Raw genomic sequence first — 17,111 nt, 5'->3', positions numbered from 1 at the left:
CTAAACACCATGGGACCTTGAAGCAAATACCCCCGCCCCAAAAAAAGCGGTATGTGTGTAGTCATTTACGATTTTTAAAAAAGATTTATTTATTTATTTATTTGACAGACAGAGATCACAAGTAGGCAGATAGGCAGGCAGAGAGAGAGAGGATGAAGCAAGCTCCCTGCAAAGCAGAGAGCCCTATGGTGGGCTGGATCACAGGACCCTGGGATCACGACCCAAGCTAAAGGCAGAGGCTTTAACCCACTGAGCAAACCAGGCGCCCCTAGTCATTTACGATTTTGATGGAAAAGTTGAACTATCTATACTGAATATTAGAAATTTGACACTTTAACCTAAAAGCAATGGGAAGCTGATAGGGAGCTTCAAGTAGACAGCTGCCAGATTAAGCTTAAGTCTTAAGAAGATCATTAAAATACAACATACAAGACAGATTTCAGGATAGCAATTTTGGAATCAGAGAGACCAATTTAAAGGCACTGAAATGAATAGGAATTAAAAGCTAAGCTGAGGATATAGCAGTTGAGATGACTTTGTGAATTAAGAGGGGAAAAAGAATCCATAGAACTTGATGACTAATTGGATACGGGAAATAAAGAATAAACACGATTCCAGTATGAGTCCCAAATTTCAGAATAAGATTTGGGAATGCAAGCATTGAGCCAAAAACAAAACCCCCCAAAACAAGAGGAGGGATGATGAGTTGAATTTGAAGAGTTGAGTTTGAAGAGCCTATGGGACATACAGACGGAGTGGACTAGTAAGAGGGACATCTGATCAGAGATGTAAATCTGATAGCTATGTCTTTAGGTTGGATTGAGCTGTTCAAAGGAAACTGAAGAACTACGAAGACATGAAGATCAACATGCCAAAGAAAGAACGATTTATGAAGAAGAAAAAAATGCCGGGAAAAAGAATGAAACGGGGTGGGGGGGGGGGGGAGGTGAATCGTGTCCAATATCCTAGGTTGAGTACACAAAGCCCACAATATCGAGAGGTCATGGACAACCTTAGCAAGAGCAGTTTTAGTGGCAGTGGGCTGAGAAGAGAGTGGAAGTTAAAGAAGAGATGGCAATGACCATAGAGGACTCTTCCAAAGAGTTGAAGCTGGATAGGGACACGAGGTCCAGGGACTTTTTAAAAATTGTGGTGAGATACATGTAACAGAAAAATTTACCCTCTCGACCATTTCTAAGCATACAGTTCAATAGTGTTAAGTTTATCCAGACTGCTGTGTGACAGAATTAGTTCACCTCACAGAACAGAAAAACTACACCCATTAAGCAACTTCCCATTTCCCCCTCCCCTCAACCCCTGGCAACGACCACCTTTCTGTTTCTATGAATTTGACTATTTTAGATACCTCCATACAAGTGCGATCATATAGTATTTGTCTTTCTGCGACTGGCTTATTTCACTTAGTATAATGTTCTCAAGGTTCATCCATGTTACTGCCAGGTGAGAGTATTTCCTTTATTTTTAGGGCTGAATAATATTCATATATATATATACCACATTGTGTTTATTTGTTTATCCATTCACCCATCGATGAGTATTTGGGTTGCTTGCACCTTTTGGCTATCATGAGTAATGTTGCTATGAACATGGGTGTGAAAATATCACTTCGACACCCCGTTTTCGGTTCTTTGGGATTTACACCAAGAAGTAAGATTCTATTTTTAATTTTCTGAGGAAACTCAGGGACTTTTTAAATTATTATTTTAGGTTGAGAGAGACTTAAATGTGCTGGCTGGTGAATTGGCCTTATAGAGAAGACTGTCCTGGACGGTGAGCTGGGTGTATCTCCAGAGAAACCGAATGGAGACAGTCAGCAGAAAGAGGAAATGGAGGTGTTCCCTCCAGAAGCTTTCTGTTTTCTCTGTGAAACACAAGAAGGCAGCTGAGAGCAAGAAGGAATGTGCTCAAGTCTTGTTTTGAGAAGAATGTCTTAGAAGTCCCGCAGAGCAGCTCAGAGGAAAGGAAGAACTGATCTAAAGGAGGTGGAGGGACGTTTTCAGGGAACAGCTATAAGGAGAGGACATGAATCTGCAAGGATAGCAGTCTGTATGTAACCCAGAGGTTTGAAGGTAAGACAGGTCATCCACAGGGATGCTGGACGTTAGTGAATGTGGAGGCCTGACCAGGAGGTCAATTGACAACAGTAAAATGGAAGGGTAGGCTCATGATGATGGCCAAATCCGTACATAACAACTGAATAGGAATAGGGTCTTAAGAAACACAACCGGCCTTTAACCTGAGAAAGCACTTAGGTAATTCGCTTTATCGAATGCTTTGGGCACATTAATTGCCTTTAAATTAAAAAAAGAAACCCACCTCATAATTATGTACACCATGCACATGGTGTGTTAGAATTATTTGACTTTTTTTTTTTTTTTTTAAATCAGGGAACTTCTCGTTGCTCAAATATTCACAGCCTTAGACACTCTCACGGACCAGGAATTGGGGTCCTCACAAGATTGGAAGATCTGTACCCGCAAACGGCTGGAGATGAAACTGTCATCGAGAGCCTTTCCCATTGCCAGGCCAGGCAGAGCTATCAAAATAAGCGTTTGGCCTTTGCACTCGAACCTATTGTTTCAGATGGACTCAAGGCAGCTGGCTATTAAAATAAGGGGATGAGGAGTGGGCCAGGAACAAAAGACAGTACCTAAAAGAAGCGAATTGGTGGACTTTAAGAGCTATATTGCAGAAAGACCTTTTGGTGTAGGGTAAGAAAAATGGAGATGGGAGTTCAACTGGGATGATTCTTTCTCCTTCTGGAGGGGCACCACTGAGTTGACCTTCAGCTGCCTTCTAAGACACGCCACGGGTAGAGCCAAAGGCATCACCAGTCCTGACGAAGGTGCCGAGGAATCGGCAATGCCAGGGATAACAGGGGTGTGGAGAAAATGAAAGCTGTAAGTGCCGGAGCTAGAGTGCCATAGAGTAGAAGAAGGAAAAGGAAATTTTCCTTTTCCTGACATGTAAAGGAAAAGCACGTTCCATTTTCAAATATGTTTGTCATTGGCAAGGCAGTTGGGTGAGTGCTTCTACTTGCAGGTGGTAAAGCCATGTAGATACTCCTTAAAAATATGGACCACATGGTCTTGATGGCTGTCAGACTAGATGGGAAGACAAACTTGAAGGACCTTGCAACTGGTCATTAAAAGTTGGGAGGAAAAATAGGAGTATGGTCAGAAGCCATGTGAGTTAGTCAACCATAGAACTATAAAATCTGGGTAGTAAAAGTGTTTTTCTGTGATAGGTGTGGTTCACAATACCCACAGGGGTGGATTCATCTTATAGTAAGTGCGTTTCATGCCAAGACAGAATTTTAGAGACGACATCTTGAGTGACTGTGTTCATGGGGTGTGGTCTGTGGTCAGGAGGGAGTGCAACAATGACCCCGGGTGGCTGTCCCAGATTGGAACTTGTCCCAGAAACTTCACTGTAACACAGCCTCAAAATTGAAAGCAAAAATTGAAAGAATTACAAACAGAGATGGACAAATCCAGAAAAATAGTGGACTATTTTAACATGTTGCTTGGCAGTTGACGGCCCAAACAGCCAACAACTTACTAAGAATTTAGTAGAAGTTTTGAACACAGGAACAAACTTGACTTTATGGAGAACTTCTGAAACCTGAAGCTAGCAATTTATAACACACATTACTGTCAAGCATCTATGCAACGTGTATAATAAATGTATTGTTGGGGGTGCTCGGGTGGTGGCTCAGTCCATTCAGCATCCAACTTTGGCTCAGGTCATGATTTCAGGGTCCTAAGAGGGAGACCCGCACCTGGCTCGGCACTCAGCAGGGAGTCTGTTTTTCTCTCTCCCTCTCCTTCTGCCCCTCCCCCTGCTCATGCTCTCCCTCCCCCCCCCTAACAAATAAAGTCTTAAATAGATACAGTAACGAGACAAAGTGCACCTCAAATAAATACATAAATACATGAAAGGAGCAAAGAGTCCAATCCATGCAGACAGGCTAGAAGCTATAAATGGTATGAGGTAGGGTGTCCTGGGGCAATGAGGTCACTGGGATACAAAACAGGAATCAAGTAGCTAAATAGGCAGATTGTATCCAGGGGTGTGGTTCTCACAGACTGTTTGGCTATTGGACTAAAGACAGGAAAGCAAATTTGATTGGCCTCGAAATTTATGACTAAAAGTTGAGAGGGAAAAAACAAAACAAAACCGGGGCTGTGGTCAGAAATCATGTGAGAGAGTGTTCCCTGAAAACAGAAAACCTGATTTACACAATGTAGCAAGGGCCAGGTGAAAGAGATGGTTGGCGCCATCTTGCCGGGGCTGTTGCCTGTGAGTGTGGTGATTGTATTCCAGGACTGTTTTGTGGTCAGGAGGAAGTACACCGGCCCCTTAAGATGCCATCCTGGCCATCTGACACAGCTGTTACAGGAGGTGACACAGGGCACTGCGTCCCTTTTGACATAGGGACTCACAAGTCCCTGAAAATCTCGCTCTGTCCTGGATTGCAGTGGCCAGGAAGGGTTGACGTCGTGCCACTGACACCACCACTGCCTCTCCCTTACTGAAATGAAGGTACGGCCATTCACTAGTCTCCGTAAGTCCCTCTCAGCTTTGTGTCCTGTCCACAGTCTCACCTCCCTCTCTCCTACCCCCTTGCCATCAAAAGTAGCTCTAGGGTTCCCAGGGGTGCTGTGTAATGAGATAGTGCCTACCACCAGGCTGGCCATGGACTCCAGCTACTGCCCTTGTGTTGCTGAGGAACAGATTTGCTTCTCAGGAAGCAAAACTCAAGAAACACCACTGGATATCCATAATATCAATTAGTGATAACCTTGGACCTTGAATCAAGTCTTAATTCCTCCATCTACTGTTTCTGTACAGGGTCTCTCTCCCTCTCCCTCCCTCCCTCTTTTTCTTTTTCGAATATTAAATGAAGAGGCATACTCAACTTGTAGAGTTATTCTGAGACGAATGATGGAGTGTGAAACCTAATGTAGAAAAGCTGCTCGGTTCATGAAAACTATGCTTTTATTTCCTAGTAATCAGTAGCGGCATAAAGAAAGGAGGAGCTGCTCCCTGCTGCCCCCTGCAGCCCAACGTCAAGTCCGAAGGCCTGCATGATCCCGGAACACTATACCAGGGACCAAGAGACAATTCAGGCTCCTTGTCCAGAAAAACAAAACAAAACTACACCTCCGCAGCAAAAAGTGACCAACTGAAAGTGAAACCGACACATCAACAGACGTTTGATCATCCTATCCTAAAGAAACTCTGGCTAATTTGAGTGAGTTCTGAGTCTGTTTTGCAGTAGGTGACCAAGCAGGGATGAGACTAGCTAAGACTGGAGCTAACGGAGAAGAATTCTTGCAGCTGCGTGGAGGGGACCAAGAGTGAACGAGAGTAACCTCTGTGACAACACACCCTGAGATCTCTCCCCGTTCATCATGCTTCTGCCACCATTTTCTGAATGTGTGTCCCATGAAGAGGCATGATTCTCGAAAGCACATGCTCAGAAAGGAGGACACCTCCCTTTGTCCCTATGTGCAATCAGGATATTCCATTCAACCTTACGTACCCCTTGGCACCCTGACCTGCTATACAACGAACCCCAGCCATCTGGGAAGGTGGATTTGAGAAATGTTTTCCTGTCTCCTTGCTTGACGCCCTGCAGTAAAATCCATTTTGCCCTCCTCAAAGCTGGTGTCAGTGCTTGGCTTGCTTGGCCTCTGGGGAAGGACCCCTGTCTGATAACAAAGGCGGCATTGTCTGGTAAATGAGTGGAACCTGCAGAATGCTGGGTGGGTCCTGTCAACAGAATTCACAGATAAAATCGGCTAGCTGTAGGGCAACTGGAGGCCAAAGTTGGCCCTTCAAACGTGTGCATGGGGGACGCCTGGGTGGCTCAGTTGGTTGGACGACTGCCTTCGGCTCAGGTCATGATCCTGGAGTCCCGGGATCGAGTCCCGCATCGGGCTCCCAGCTCCATGGGGAGTCTGCTTCTCTCTCTGACCTTCTCCTCGTTCATGCTCTCTCTCACTGTCTCTCTCTCAAGTAAATAAATAAAATCTTTAAAAAAAAAAAAAAAAAAAAAAAAACGTGTGCATGGTAAGGAAGAACGGAGGTCTGGAGTAGCAACACTCCTCCTGGGCAGGTTTTGGGGACTCAGAACTTGTAATACTTCAAGAGACAGGCAAGACAGTACAGTGAATCCTAGTAGACGGTGTCCATTCCTAAAAGGAAGAATTTCACTTCTCACTTCTAATGTCCCTGGCGTTCCAGGGGATTGTGTTACACACAGTATGGACAGGCAGACCCTCCCCCCACCCCACCCACACAGCAGACCTGAGACTAAGAAGAGAGGGCTCCTATTATAGGGTTGGATGTTATTTTGCCATCCTACTTAAGACATGCTCTTATCTGAGCGTACAGACCCTGGTTTATTTTGCCAAGGGTGTTTGTGGGAATTATAAGAGCTCCCCTTTTGGGTACCCCACCTTCCATGTGGCATCATCTCTTTACCCTCAGTGGGGTTTACATGCCATCTAGTATCTGCTTTATCTCCTCTTTGTCTTCCTAATTTTTACATGCAATAGATAACCTCGTGAAATTTTTCATCCAATATCCAGTGTTCATTGATAGCCTACTCAGAGGTGTGCCCATATGTGGCTAAGACCTAGGTATAGAAGAGTGAGTAATGCGAGGTGCCTTCTTACAAGGCACTCATCTTTTTTTTTTAATATTTTATTTATTTATTAGAGAGAGAGGGACAGAGCAAAGCAGGGGAAGCAGCAGGCAGAAGGAGAGGGAGAAGGAGGCCCCCTACTGAGTAAGGAGTCAGGACCCTGGGATCCTGACTTGAGCAGAAGGCAGACACTTAATCAGCTGAGCCACCCAGGTGCCCCACAAGACACTCATCCTAGTGAGAGTTACTGTTACATTGAAACTGATAGCTAAAAAAAAAAAAAAAAAAAAAAAAAAAAAGAAAAGAAAAAAGTAGTAATTGGAATGACAGAGATTCCATGGAGTAATACAGCGGCTGGCATATATGAGAGGAGTTCCATGATTATTTGTTGGGTGAATGGATCGATAACAATACATCCAGGGCATTATGGGAAGACAGAGAAGGGTTCTAAGTTATCCTCAGGGGAGTGGTGGAATCTGCCCAACTGAAGTGAACACACTTGGGGCTAAAGTTGGAAGCTTCTGATACATTAAGTTTCCAAGAAAATTCTGGGAATGTTCATTTAATATTGTTCATGAGTAAGGGTAAGGAAATAATCATTCTGTGAACTGCTGAGCTTGGATCACATGGGACTCGGACTGCCCCACACCAGTCAGTTGTGTGTGTGTGTGTGTGTGTGTGTGTGTGTGTCTAGATGTTTAAGAGAGAAGGTGCCACCACTCTGGAAAACAGCATGGAGATTCCTCAAAGAGTTGAAAATAGAGCTACCCTATGACCCAGCAATTGCACTACTGCTTATTTACCCTAAAGATGCAAATGTAGCGATCCAAAGGAGCACGTGCACCCGACTGTTTATAGCAGCAATGTCCACAATAGCCAAACTATGGAAAGAACCTAGATGTCCAACAACAGATGAATGGACAAAGAAGATGTGAGATATATATATACATATATATGTATACACACACACACGCAATGGAATACTGTGCAGCAATCAAAAGAAATGAAATCTTGCCATTTGTGACGACGTGGAGGGAACTAGAGGGTATCATGCTTAGCGAAATAAGTCAATCGGAGAAAGACAACTATCATATGATCTCCCTGATATGAGGAAGGGGAGATGCAATGTGGGGGGCTTGGGGGGTAGGAAAAGAATAAATGAAAGAAGATGGGATCGGGAGGGAGACAAACCATAAGAGAATCTCACAAAACAAACTGAGGGTTGCTGGGGGGAGGGGTGGTAGGGAGAGGGTGGTGGGGTTATGGACATTGGGGAAGGTATGTGCTATGGTGAGTGCTGTGAAGTGTGTAAACCTGGCGATTCACAGACCTGTACCCCTCGGGCTAATGATACATTATATGTTAATTTAAGAAAGAAGGAAGAGAGAGAGAGAGAGAGAGAGAGAGAGAGAAGGTGCCTCCCTAAGCACAGCAGGGGTGGTTCCAAGTGATTTGAAATCAGGCCAGATTTAAAAATCACCTCCTCCTTGGGCATTACCAACCTCATTCTCCTCTTGAATCTCAGGGCCATGATGGTTACAGGTTAAAGTATGTCATCTTGTATTTCAGAGGCACCTGAATTTTTTTTTTAAGATTTTAATTATTATTTGGCAGAGAGAGATACAGTGAGCGAGAGAGGGAACACGAGCAGGAGGAGTGGGAGAGGAAGAAGCAAGCTTCCTGCTGAGCAGGGAGCCCAATGCAGGGCTTGATCCCAGGACCCTGGGATCACGACCTGAGCTGAAGGCAGATGCTTAACAAGTGAGCCACCCAGGTGCCCCTGCACCTGAGTTTTCTTATCTGTGTGACCTTAGGCAGGTTTCTAAAGCTCACAGAGCCTTGGTTTCCTCACTTCCAAAGGGGAGGTTATAGTCCCATTTGCCTCACTTGATTGTTTTGATGATGGAATTATACAATGAGTGAACATATGAGCCCTTAGCATAAGGCCTAGAGCCTAGTAAATGCTCAGTAAGTTCTTGATCATTCAGAATGCCATGGACTTTGCAGACACAGTTCAGACTGAGGCTCCAGAGATTTTTTTTTTCTTCCCTCTGCAAATGTTCCTTTGTTCCACATCCCCTATGGGAGAGGAAGGCCTGGGGCAATGAAGGGGAGAAATAGGTCTAGGTTAGCCAGGGTACTTGTGGGTCCAGCAGTGACTTCCTGGTGCTATGGTGAACTAGGGCTGTCACATTGGCTGGACATAGACCCCAGTCATGCCTGTCTTGCTGCAGCGGGTCATAACTTTTACTCAAGGGAAGCTCTGAAAAGCTTCACTCAGCAAGCAACAGTACCAGAAGGTTATCATCAGGACTTTGGGCTTTAGAGGCAGCGGCCCTGGGTTTCAAGGAGAAAAACAAACTTAAGCGCATGGCTGGTCTCCATAGTCACTTTTTTCTCTTTCCCTTCTTTCCATCTTTTGTCTTTATCCTCTGTGTGTGTGTCTCTGTCTCTCTGTTTCTCTCTCCCTCCTCCCTCCCTCTCTCTCCTCCTCTTCCCCTGCTCCTTCTTTCCTTTTTTGCTTTCTTGTAATCGCAGATCATTTTTTACAGAAACGTGAAAGTTTTTAATGTTCCTAACACTTGACTGAAAGGGTCCGTAGACAAAAGGACGAGACTGATACAAAGCGAATGTCAAGCAAAGCTTTATTTCACGCCAAGCATCGAGAATCAAACTGACCGGCTAGGGCCGTCTCTTGCAAAGAGGCGACTCCTCCCAGTCTCACAGACTAACTTTTATAGAGTAAAGGCCATGTGGTTGAGCCTTTGGCCACACACAGGTGGCCAATGGAATTACATTCTACCCCATGATAGTCATCTAATTCAGCCTATGACCTTGGCTAGAATTTGTCTGGAGCCCAAATGGGGGGGGCTCACACTGCTTGGCGGGTAATACGTGTGCTTTCCCTTGATTGGACGTTTCCACCTGGCCTGGCTCATCCTTGGCGGGTAGGGAGGTAATACGTGCCCTTTCACTGATTGGACGTTTCCACCTGGCCGGACACGTTCTTGTATGTGGGCTCCGTTATCAGGGGCTGGTCAGTCATATTTCACCAGTTCTGTTTCTAAGCGCTTTTCTCTTGGGGGCAAGGGGCAGGTTCAATCTAACTTTACTGCATAAACAACAAAATGGCTCGCTCTGGCTAAGTAGGCCCTTACATTCCCCCCTTTTCTTTGGAGATTAGTCAAATCTTTGAAGATTCTATGCCCCCCTGTTGTAAGGGGTTATATTGAGTCTATAAGATTAGCATCTTTATAGCCCCAATCCTTTTTTTTTTTTTTTTTTTTTTTTTGGTATAAATGACATCAGGGCCTTTATAGTGCAGGGGCTGAAATGCCAATAGAGTATTACCCCCACCTTAAAAGACCACCAGAGACGTGAGTCAAAGCCAATCAGCAAGGGTCGTTTATTGCAGGTTCGAACCTGGACCTCTGCGCCGCTCGTTGCCGATAACGCCGAGAGGTCCAGAGCTGGGTTGGTGCAGGGTTTTTATAGACAGGTACAAACAAGTTTCGGGTGGGGCTGAGCTGATTGATTGACAGTTTGAACAGGCATACTTGGCGTCAGTGAATTGGGTCAGGGGACCCCGCGTGAAAGCAGACAAAGCAATCTTACAGAAGCAGAACTGGCCAGTTAGCCCACGCATGCGGAAAAAAGCACTATCAGGATATTGAAGGCCTGGTTACTATCAAGTAAAGACAATTGGGAGTCTCCTGGTGGAATGTTACATTCCGGCTATCAAGCATCCTTGTTAATGAGATTTAGGTTTAGAAGAAATTGAACTTTATTTACTTTTCCTTCTACCTCCACCTCCTTCGTTTTTTTTTATGGAGGGGAGGGTGACTTTAGAGCTTGAGGAACTGAGTTCTGTGTCCCTGGAAATTGGGCTGTTGATAAGGTAACTTCTTTGTTTGTAAATCTCAAGGACATTTGCAAACCAAGGGAGACTCCTGTCTTGCAGGATTGTGATCTCAGCAAGTTAACCATTTATCATTTTATGACAGTCAGGGGTGCCTGAGGAATGCTACACATATGGAGGGGAGCGGGTGAAGGGGGGGGGGGTGCAAGGCGCCAGCTTTTGCTTTGTCCTCAGCCAGCCTCCTGCTCCTTCAGGGCCAAAGAGGAACATCAATAATAGTAAGATTAAGGGGCTTGTAATTGCTGATATTAGGGAAGTCATCCATGGAGACCAGTTGCATAAATTTTCAGATCATCCCTGGGAGTCCTAAAGTCCCCCTTTTTCTAAGAATAGTATGTTAAGCCCCCTTCAATTTTGCAGTACCATTTCGGCTAGAGAGCTTAGGGAATCAGTTAGCTTATCTATATTTTCATGCATGTGACGTAAATCAGCATCTACTTGGGATCCCAGAGCCTCAAAATCTACTTTTTCTTTTATTAAGGCTGCGGTTCCTATTGCTGTAGACCCCGCTATTCCTGCAGCCACTAATGCTGGAATTAGGATGGGGACCTCACGTTTTGTTCGCCCTGTCCCTGCAGTAAGATGCTGGAATCCTTCGACCCCCTTATAATAACCTACTTGGGGAAGGATGTGAGCTGTTATATAGAGCTCATTCCATGAAGAGTTTTGGAATAAAGCAAGATTAAGGCATGGCGTGAGCCCCAAATTACAAGCAAACCAGGCCCCAGCAGGGGCCTTAGGGAAATTAGTGAAGACAGCAGGGACTATTATAACCTCACATAAGTTTTTGTATTGGGAAGATTGTTTCCCTTTCCATGTCGCAAAGCAAAGTCCCTTAGCTCTTTTATCTCCTAAAGTTAGTCTAGGTATTTTTCCCCATCCACAGGAGTCATGAGAGCTTTCATTTTTAATTTGGCCCTTTTGGGTCCCTATAGTAAGATTGGCCCCCATGCCAATATAGTATGGGAGCTGAGGATTTAAACATAGCCAGCAGTCGTGGGTGACATTAGGACCTGAAGCATTCAAAAAATTAAACATTGTATCTACCAGTGGGAGTGAAACTTTTTATAACATTATTGCCATTGTCAACCTTTTCTCTTTTATTTTTTATGATAGTTTCCCTCGGGGTAGACGTGGCGGGTAGCTTGGTTGGTTGTAATGGCTTGGGAGGATTTAAAACTGGGTTCATCCCTAGAGACCGAAGCAGTTCTCGAATTTTTATCTTCTGGATGGTGAATTGCCCTCCTCTATCTGCATCAGGTTCATAATATCTAAGGCCCCAAGATCGGCCATATTCCCAGAGACGATCTTTGGGGTTGATGATTGTAATAGATATATTTGTACAATATTTTCCAAATCGGTGGGATGCAATTGAAGGAAAGATCCTTGTGGCTAAATGTTTACCAAATTCCTTTTGTGTTACACAGCTATCTGTTCTGATGGGTACTACTGTTATATGGGGGTCACGGTTTATTCCCCAATCAGAGGCTATTGTCTCACATCCCCACCGTGCTCAGTAATAGTCTGAAGCTCTTCCACACCCTGTATGAGTCCCTGTGTAAGGACACATGTAGTAAGAGGCATGCGTGACACAAGGAGTTACAGGGGCCAACTGACATATGGTTACATTAAATTGCATCGTTAGCTGATGGGTCAGCCATTCACCGCTTTGTATAACCTTTTTCATTTCTCCTAATTTCGTTTGTTTAATTTCCCACCTATACTTTTCTGTCTTATGAGGTGACTCAGAAGCTTTTACAAAAACAGGTAACAATAGGAGCAACAATGAACTCATAGTCTTTTGAGTCTTAGCTTTAGTCCACGGTCAGCGGGGTCCATGGGCAACAGCTTCCATCTCTGGGGGGCGTCCTCGTCCTTGGCTCGTTTGACGTGACCCTCATGAATCCAGGCCTGGATGCCTTCTACTTTTATTGCTGTGGGGGTGGTCAGGATGACAGTAAATGGTCCCTTCCAACGAGGTTCCAAGTTTTCCACTTGGCGGCGGCACATTCAAACCAAGTCCCCGGGTTGGTAAGGATGTGGTTCCAGCTCCATCTCTGTTTCAGTGTGGGCAGTTCGGATCCCTGCGTGGGCTCTTTTTAAGACAGACTGTAATGCCTGCAGTGACTGGAGTACAGACTGATCAGTCATTTTTGCTAGGGCAACCTCTTGTAGCCGAGGGCAGAGCGAGGGGTGGGGGTGTTTCCCAAACATTATTTTAAATGGGGCCACCTTGTTTAAATAGGGTGTACATCACGCCGTGAGGAGGGCGAAAGGAAGGAGAGTCACCCATCCACCATCAGCCTCTAGAATTTGCTTTGTCAAGGTCTCTTTAAGAGTCCAGTTCATTCTCTCTACTTGCCCGCAACTCTGGGGCCAGTAGGCACAATGTAGTTTTCAATTAGTGCCTATGGCCTTGGCCAATGCTTGTGAGACTGAACTCACAAACGCAGGGCCATTGTTTGACCCGATCGTGAGAGGTAACCCAAACCTCTAGTAGCTTTTGGTTACCACTCCTGCCATCTCGTGTTTGGCAGAAAAGGCCTCTACCCAGCCTGAAAAGGTATCCATAAAAACTGACATATACTTGTGTCCATATTTTCCCAGTTTCATCTCTGTAGAATCCATTTCCCAAGAAATCTCTGGCTCCTTACCTCTTTCTCTTTTCCCTCTTCCCATTCTAGTTCTTCCCGCATTTACCACCTGACACTGCGCACATCTATCAACCATATCCTGAGCCATACGCCATAATTTAGAAACCTGAAACTGCTTGCCCATGAGCTCCTTGAGCTTGCATGTCCCCAAATGAGTGCCCTGATGTATTTGGCTTACTAATTTCTTCCTAGTCTTAGCCCAGTCCCCTTCATAGTCTAGTTTAACCCACTTTTGTAAATATTTTAAATCTTCCTCTAAAGTTTACCTTAGGTTGTCTAGCTTAGACAGACAAACATTTAAATACAACCAAATCTAGAATTTAACATCCATAAAGGCATGTTATTAAAACATAATTTTTCTCTCTAAAATAACCCTCATTTCCAGAGATAGCCAAATCAGGACTTATTTATTTGAAAAATAAGTCCAGTTTTAACAAACTTGGCCTAATTATTTACATAAGCTCAGCAAGAACAGTGAGTGTGATCATATAGACATTTTAGAATCTGCTTTGGTGGAACTTCTTATAAGGAATCTCTAGGTTGAACTTTTGTGTAGCCTCTCCGGGCCAGAAGCCAAGCCACGTACTTGCCATCAGGCATGCCTGCAAAACCTGTCGATTTGGGCGAATGCCTCTTCATGAGACTCTGCACCTACCAAGGAGTGACATTCTTTACTCACCTGGTGAGGCTGCTGGGAACTCTGTAAGCAAGGTATCAGGCCAACAGTCCCAAGGGGCTTTATGGCTCCAGGTTTCATAAAGTCAACCTTAGTTCCTTTTTCACTTTAAACTGTCTGGTCATATCTGAGTCTTTTCAAATATGACATTCCAGTCAAAGCCATGGTAAAATAACCAGCTTCCAATAGTGTCCTGCTACAAGGAGAACAGATTCTTATTGAACTTATGCAAATGACTGATTGCCATGGAAGAAAGAATACTTACTGAGCCCTTTTGGTTTCAGAGGGTTTAGATAGAGAGAAAAGTTGAATGCCTTGATTCGTTTGCAAATAAATATTTTTCCATTTTTGTAAGTCACAGATATCTTAAGGAAAAAGTTTTCTTGGTCTGGAAGAACAAACATTAGAGAACCAGCAATGTTTAAAATAACCGATACAACACTATAATCTTTTAGTTCGTTTAGTCCCATATTACTTTCCATGGTGCTAATTCTGGTTTAGTCCGCATGCAGCTTTTACTTCCAGAAATTCTTATCCGTTTCCATTCCAGGATTTTAATATATCAAAGACCTGTATTTGTCCTGAAAGTCTCCCATATGAAGTTCTTTTAAGGCAGAATTTATCTTACAAGAGAACTGAAACAATTACAAATGACAAAAGCTCAGAATAGATATGGCTAAACTACCAGGTGATGACCTTTGACCTTATCAAAACACTAAAACTTTAGGAAATGCACAGAATCTCTAGAATAGTTACAGCATTTACCCAAATGTAACCCAAGGTTTATTATTGGTTTAAATCTTGTCAACAATTGCTAAAACCTTAGAAAGTTTTTAAAACACATGCCTAAATATAATTAGGGATGTTAAACACCTGATAAAACAAAACATAGAAACTGGGTTTTCTGGGCAGGCAAAGAGAAAACCCTTTCTGTTTCAATTAACCGAAGAGAACTTTGCCCTTTCAAACAGAGAGAAAACCAGCTTTTCTATACCAGTGTCTTTTCCTTTTTTATTTTTAAGCGTGCAGTCTTAAGATGTGAGTTTTCTGGGTTTCCCTCCCATTGTGAATGACATCGCAAACAAAGGGAGGGGAATCTTTCAGATGCTGTCCTGCTCACGTCCCTCGCGGGAACTTAGGAGCGTCTTAGCTAAGGTCTGTCCGTATAAACCCCGGACCAGGCTACTCCGTGGAGTAGATGACCGTTATGCCATATGACGCCCCGCGAGACTCAGGGTGCAGCTCACTCAGACTCCGTATCTGAAGCGGTGGAGCCCTACAGACACACTCATACAGTCAGGCACTCTTCAGATTCAAACAGGTTGGACACCCTCCCCTTTTGGGGTATCCCTGGCTAATGGGAGGTGATCAGTCTCCCTTTTCCCTCTTTACAGATTAGAGTGAGTTTCTATGGTTACAGACAATGGAGGATGGTAACAGGGTGTTTTCCCAGTCCCTCAAGGTTGGGCTGCTTCCTTAATTTCTCAAGGCCAAATGGCCCTTACACTTGGAAGGATAATCTATGTGGAGGCAGGTCAAGAGAGTGCTAAATCACCTGGGAGGCTGTTCTTCTCTCTTATTTAAACAGGATGAGACATCTGGTATTTTCTCCCCCCTTTTTCTTTCTCTTAGTCTGTCCTGACCATACCTAAAATTCCTTTTCTGAAGATTTCCCTTCATAAATCTCATAAATCTTCTACAACTTTCCTTTGCAATCAGGTTTTGTCCCAAGTCATTTCCTTCCAAACAACCATCTTATTTAGGACAAAATTACCTTCTCTTACCCTCAACAAAATGTACTCCCATTCCTTAAATCTTTATTACATATCATCTACTTTTCCATAGAGTTTCTTTCTTTATTTCCATCAGTCTTAGTTACATTTAGCAGAATTTTGTACTCTTAGAAACGCCTTAATCAGTTATTAACCAATTGTGAACTGTTACAACAGAATTCTTCAGATGGCAAATTTATGAATCAGTTAAGCGCAAAACATGTTTACCAACAGATTTCAAAAGCACAAACCTAGCTTCAGTAATTAATGACTTAGCATTTTATCCTGTTTGGTTAAGACCTAGATGTCCATAATTTAAAACCATTTGTCATCCAACCAAAACTTTAAAGTTTTAGGTTACCAAAGACTTTGAAAGCTACTTCAGCAATTACCCATTAAACTTTGAGACAGACAATTAACCATCAGTTCAGTCATCTCTTTGCTAATAGATTTCAACAGATTTTAACAGAAATTATGAGAGCTTATTTGATCTTAAGTAAACTCTGAAGTTTTACATTTACTGCTGATAACTTAAAAGACACGTATATCTTAATTAAACCACCAAACTTAACGTAGTTCAAATACTGATTTACGTTCCACCTGGGCCCACTCCACTTTGAATATTTACCTGAGACATGGGTGGGAAGATTTGGAGTGGGGGGTGTTAGGTCCAGGGGCTGCTCTTCTTGCTCCCTGACAGTGAAGAGGGGAGCAGCCGTGGTGCATGATCTAGAGGCTAGTCATACAGGCTGCACGCACGTTGGTGCAGAAACATGAGAAGTGGGACACAGAAGAAACAAAGTGCCACCAGAAGGCAGAGAAAGGATTCCCAGTTTTAGAGCTTATCAACTTCAACAGAGGAGCAGACATCATGCTTTCCCACCAGCAAGGGGTGGGGGCTAGGCAGTCCACATCGGGCCAGAGAGGGCAAGGAACTTCCCCAAAACAAAGGAAGTTTCGGCAGCTGCTTGGGAATATTCCTTAAAGTCTCTGTCTCGAGTTAGACCAACCCCAGTTGGCCCCAGTTATAGCCCTTAACACATGAAATGAGTGAGCGAGAAGCCCTACATCTATTAGAAGGAATGGAGAGATGAAAGAGTCCCCTCACTCTCTGCTTGCCCCATTTCTTAAACACAACAAGCAACACAACAAACAACACAACAAGCAACAAGAAGGCAAGACAAAGAAAACCACAGGCCCAGCGGCCCTTCTTCGACCAGATGTTAAACCCAAAGATGTGCAAGATGTAATCCCAGCTTAAAAAGGTAACCTGCCGCTGTAGGGAGTTTTCTTGGATCCCTATGAGCATCCATTGACCCAGCGGGGAATTTTCTCGGTTCCCTACGTGCATCCGTAAACCCAACGGTTGTGGTCCCCTTGACACACTTGCTGGTGGGGATTTTCTCGGTTCCCT

At 44.0% G+C, this 17,111-nt stretch overlaps 1 long non-coding RNA gene across 1 annotated transcript in view; it reads right to left on the bottom strand.

Moving 5' to 3' along the window:
• Positions 1–17,111, bottom strand: part of LOC131821333 (uncharacterized) — a 70,522-nt gene that overhangs the window by 12,800 nt on the left and 40,611 nt on the right. The window lies entirely within an intron of this gene.

This window comes from Mustela lutreola, chromosome X (assembly GCF_030435805.1).
Source record: "Mustela lutreola isolate mMusLut2 chromosome X, mMusLut2.pri, whole genome shotgun sequence".
NCBI classification, from domain to species: domain Eukaryota; kingdom Metazoa; phylum Chordata; class Mammalia; order Carnivora; family Mustelidae; genus Mustela; species Mustela lutreola.
This window is presented reverse-complemented; position numbering and strand designations above follow the sequence as displayed.